Genomic DNA, 5,734 nt, shown 5'->3' with positions numbered 1-5,734 from the left:
GGCCTATGAAGAATAAGCATGAGGAGAAATATACCTCCATCTACATCGCCTATACTTATCTAACAGATATGCGAGAGCCTATCTATTTAGCTAATTCTTCTCGCCTTCCATGGAAGAAGCCAGAACCTTTAAGGCATCAAAGGGCAAAGAGAGTTGTGACTAAATTCTGCCTATACCACAATGATATTGGCCACAAAACAGAAAATTTTCGTCTATTAAATGACGAGATCGAGACTTTCATTCGGGCTTGACCATTAGCTCAATATGCTCAGAACATGGTAGCTCTTCACCAGCCGGCGGGGCAGAACCCTCAACCAGCTCTGAGTAACCAAGTCAATCCAGCACAAGCTCAACCAGCTCATGGAAATTAGATCATCTCTCCCCCTGTTGAAGGGGGGGACAAAGTCACCATTGCAGGTGAACCTCATCTGGAAGAAACAAGTAATGGAGCCTAGAAGAGATATATCCAGGAGCTGAAAACACATGATGGCAATAAGTTCGTTCTGAACCAAAGGTTATCTAAACAACAACGATTGTATAAACAACCATTCATTTTTACGGAAGAAGACACTAGCCATGTCCAATTCCATCATAATGATCCCTTCCTGATAACTATTCAACTAGCTAAGTGGAAGGTGCATAGAATATTGATTAACAATGGGAGCTTCATGAATGTGTTATTGAGGTCCACCCTTAAAAAGATGGTGCTATATATAGCCGATCTTAAGTTGACCTCTTTGACCCTCTACGAATTTTTAGGAGAGGGAATGGCATCCATAAGAACAATTAAGCTTTATAGTAACATTAGTTGATGAGGCACGAGTCGTCGCCAAGATGCTCGAGCTTGTGGTAATTGACTACTCGGGTGCATACAATGCAATTTTTGGGAGACCTGTGTTGATGGCGTTTGAAACTATAACTTAAGTTTGCCACTTGGCCATGAAATTTCCATCATCCTTGGGAATATGTACCGTGAGAGGAGATCAGCTCACTGCCAGGGAATGCTATAGCATTGCGATGAAGGGAAAATCACAACCCCGGCAGCAAGCCATGGTAATAATCGAAGAAAATGAGGAAACTCTTCCAATGGTAATAATCGAAGAAAATGAGGAAACTCTTCCAATGGTAATAATCGAAGAAAATGAGGAAACTCTTCCAATTGATCCAAGATTAGGCGAGGACAGATCTGAGCTCCAGGCTTTAGAAGAGCTAGAGGAAATTGTTCTCGACCTAGAAGTACCTTCGAGGGTAGTGAAGGTTGGAAAAAATCTCGGAACCGAAAGAAAGAAGGAATTGGTCAAGTTTCTAAGGAAAAACTTTGACATCGTTGCCTGGTCACATGAGGATATGGTGGGTATCAGTCCAAGTGTACTGATGCATACCTTAAACCTAGACAAAAAATGTGCCTGTGAAGGCGCATAAAAGAAGGTTGTTTGGAAAATAGCAAGGATAAGCTCTGGAGGAAGAGGTAGCTCACTTATTAAAATGCGGGTTCATTAGGGAGGCTAAATATCCGACCTAGATTTCCAATGATGTTTTGGTCCCAAAACCAAACAGAAAGTGGAGGACCTGAATCGATTTCCCCAACCTCAACAAAGCCTATCATAAAGATTGTTTCCCACTACCGAGAATAGATCAGCTAGTTGATGTCACAACCGGCCACGAGCTCATGTCCTTCATGGACGCGTATTCTGTATATAACAAGATCACAATGAACCCTGTGGACTAAGAGCACACTAGCTTCATGACCAAACAAAACATATATTGCTACAAGGTAATGCAATTCGAGCTCAAGAACGAAGGTGCAACATATCAATGGTTGGTCAATAAGATGTTCATCAATCAGATCAGGAAGAACATGGAGGTGTATGTTGTAGCGTCTCAAAATTTAACTTAGTTAGATTGTACTAGTAGTAGCTAGTAGTAGCTTGTAGTATTTTAGTTTTCGTGGAAATTGGTTCTAGCTGGGATTTAGTTGGAAACTCATAGAAGTAGTTATGGATTTTATAAGTTTAACCTATAGTTTAGAAATATTAATTTTAACATATGGTTTGATTAATATTTATTACAACCTAACGCTTAGATAGAACTAATAAGAACGTGGCACTTGTCACAACCATGTTTATTGAGGATTTAAGCATTTAAGAGGAATAAATTAATAAAAGATATATCTAGAAGATCTAGAACCTTCCAGCAGCTGTTAGGATTACCCTTTACTCAATCAAAGTTGTTATAAAAAACTTCAAATATGCTGAAAGTGTGCAAAAACATGTTTAAAATATCATCATATGCCGATATATCGTAGCTATAGGGGTCGATATGCCGCCTACGGAAGATACGGAAAACACGTCGACTTCGTATGAATGAAACCACGGAAGCTCTAGGCATAGGTAGGGGCGATATATCGCCTAGGGTAGGAGATATATCAGCACCTGGAGCCATTTTTGAAACTTTGTGGATTTAAATTGGAAACAGCCCTCAACAATCTAGATTTGCTCCTGAACGTGTTTGACCGAGTTATAGGCATTTGTTGAACCGAAAATTCAAATTTTTTCAATTTATATTCATTTATTTATTTTAAAAGGGGTTAGTTTCACTCCTTGAACTCTATAAATAGGACCTAGTACTCAGCCATTTCATTCATTATTTAAGCATTCTTCAGAGCCCCCAAGTTGCTAAGTTTATTCAAGAGAGAAAACACTAGGGTTATGGATTTAAAAGTTTTTCAATCTAAGCACTTGGGAGGTAAGATAGAGTGACATTTCAATATCAAGGTGTAGATCAAAAGTTATAGTCCATTCAAGGTATTCTTATCCTTAGGTTTAATCCATCATAGTTCTTTTATTTTCTTTCATATCCTAACTCATTATTATGGCTTTTGGTTATGTGTTTAAGTTTCTTAAAACTTAAGGTTTTTTGGTAAGTTTCTATCCTAAAGGTTTAGATCTCCTTTTCATCTCCATTTCTTTAGAAACTCATGATTCTTACCGTTGGTTTAGGAGTTTTCTAATCTCGTTCTTGTCTCCAATATCCCAGTTTTTGGTAAGGAAAATAGGTTAGATTATATGTGTTATGATATGTTTATATGCTATGATATGTTATGTGCTATGTATATATGTATGAATATGTTTTTAGTCGCTTGGGGCTTATAGTTGCTTAGATAGCATACCCCAAGATTTTTATCGTTATTGTGGTTTAGAGTTATGATTGACCCTACCTCGATTAGTAGACTAAGGAACTAGATGGGTTATCATATACTACCTTGTGATCTAACCTACCTCGATTAGTAGAATGAGGACCTAGATGGTTTTATCACATACCACGGTAATGAGTTAATGGCCATTAATGTTGTAGTCCTATATGATATACATTTTTTTGTCATATGTTATATAGTATATGTTTTTTGATATAGTCTTATGATTTATGATATATGTTTTTAGAAGATTTTCCTTGCTGTGCATTAGGCTCATTCCTTTTATTTTAGATGGTGTAGGAAAATGAGCTTGGAAGGCGGGATGGATTAGTGGCAGCTTGGCATGTGTCTTGGGGATGAATTAATTGAATGGATTGCTGGAAGATCGAGGATGACGTTCTTTTCAAGTCTTTTAATTTATGTTCTAATGTTTTTCCGTACTTAGTTTTTAAACAATTAATTAAAGTTTATGTTTATGTTTTTATATAAATAATGATGGGATCCCATATTTTGTATTCCGTACTGTATTTTGGATTTTTAATAAAGATTTATTATTTCTTGAATGTATTCCAAAATAGTACTTATGTTTAGTAGTTTTTAATGGATTGACGTCTAGAATTAGTCCAGGCATTACATATGTTGATGACATTCTTGTCAAGTCAAAGACTGCCAATAACCATGGATAAGTTCTAGACGAATGTTTTGGCATGTTGACAAAATATGACATGAAGCTGTACCCCTAGAAATGTACCATTGGAGTTTCGTCAAGGAAGTTCTTAGGCTTCATAGTCAACACGATGGGGATTGAAGAAAACCCAAAGAAGATCAAGTCGCTGTTAAAAATGCCTTCACCAAGGTCGCAAAAAGAAGTACAGAGCATAACTGGAAAGGTGCGACCTTACATCGGTTCATATCGAAGTCCACTGACAAATGCCTTCCCTTCTATAACATGCTCTGGGAAAATAGGCGGTTTAAATGGACAGAAGAATGCGAACAAGAATTTGAGGATCTAAAAACTCATCTAGTTGAGCCCCCCATATTATTAAAGCCAGTTCTAGGGAATGTTTTTACTTATACCTAGCCGTAATAGAAAACATGGTCATCATTGTTTGTTAGTACGAGAAAAAAATTGAACACAGAAACTAGTGTATTATGTGAGTAAGAGGCTTCTGGGAGTTGAATCCAGATATCCTCTAATTGAAAAACTTGTGTTCTGTTTGATTCTGGCTTTGAGAAAGCTCAGGTCGTATTTCCAATCCCACACTGTACACATCTTAACTGATCAACCTCTATGGCAGATCTTGCAAAAGCCTGAGACAATAGGATGTTTGTTCAAGTGGGCCATCGAACTCAATCAGTTCAAGATACTATATAACCCACGAACAATAATCAAAGGCCAAGCACTCACTGACTTCGTGGTTGAATGTACAGGGTTTTGGGATGAACCAATGAGGGAACTAGTACAAGATGTTCTATTATTTTATAATATAATGCAATATTATATTATTTTATAATATAATGTTTTAAATTAAATAAATGTGACAAAGAGTGTCACATATTGTAACATATAATAGAGAGTTACATTATAGATATATGTAAAATATCCAAATATGTAACATATTTTGTGTTACAAAATCAATAACAAATTTGTAACTTCCAAATATTACCCATTATTGTGTAGATTTGTTGTTACAAAATATTGAGATTAATTTCTTAAAGCCATATGTGAAATGGCTGTTAGATATGTGATTTTAACTCCCATAATGTGTATGGAAGTTACAAAATCAAGTGGGAATGAATTTGGAACGTTTTGACAAATTTGGAAAATTAGTTGCTGAAAAAACGTCTTGGGCCGCGGCCTGAGCGGCTGACAGCATTTTCCAAACTTCGATTTTATCCAATTTTGAACGCTTCCAACAACCAAGTAACTCCCAAATCTCTATTTTAATTCCATAAACATCCAATTAATCATTGGTAACAGCCATGGGGGTTGGTGGAATTTAAAATTCAAAGGGTGTCTCAAAACTCTATAAATAGGAGGTTATTGCTCACTTGAAAGACACAACTTTTCTATCCATTAGAGCGCTTTGCTAGAAAACACCTAGAGGCTTGATTATTCTAGAAAGAATTTCCAAAATATATGAGAGATCCCTTAGTGCTTGAGTTAGGGGGAAATAAGCTTTTGGACAAAGGTTTCAAACCTTGTTCAAGTTGGTGATCCCTAACTGTAATGACCCAACTACTCTAGACTTTGGACCATTAATGACTACTATACATGGACACTAATTTTTAAAGTACTTACAAGTGAAATAATCATAACTTCATTAAAACTTGAAAAAAAACAAGTGTTAAACTCCATAAAATTTAAAGTAGGATATGGGATCCCATTGTTTTTAAAATAAAAACGTAACATAATTTTAAAATGGATTACAAAATAAAGTGCAGAAAATACATTTAAAGCATAATTTTTAAAAGACTAAGAAGCCACTTCATCCTCGAACCAAACGCTCAATCCATCCATTTCCATTCAGCCTCAATACA

This window comes from Humulus lupulus, chromosome 1 (assembly GCF_963169125.1).
Source record: "Humulus lupulus chromosome 1, drHumLupu1.1, whole genome shotgun sequence".
Classification (NCBI taxonomy): domain Eukaryota; kingdom Viridiplantae; phylum Streptophyta; class Magnoliopsida; order Rosales; family Cannabaceae; genus Humulus; species Humulus lupulus.
Note: the sequence above shows the minus strand (reverse complement) of the source record.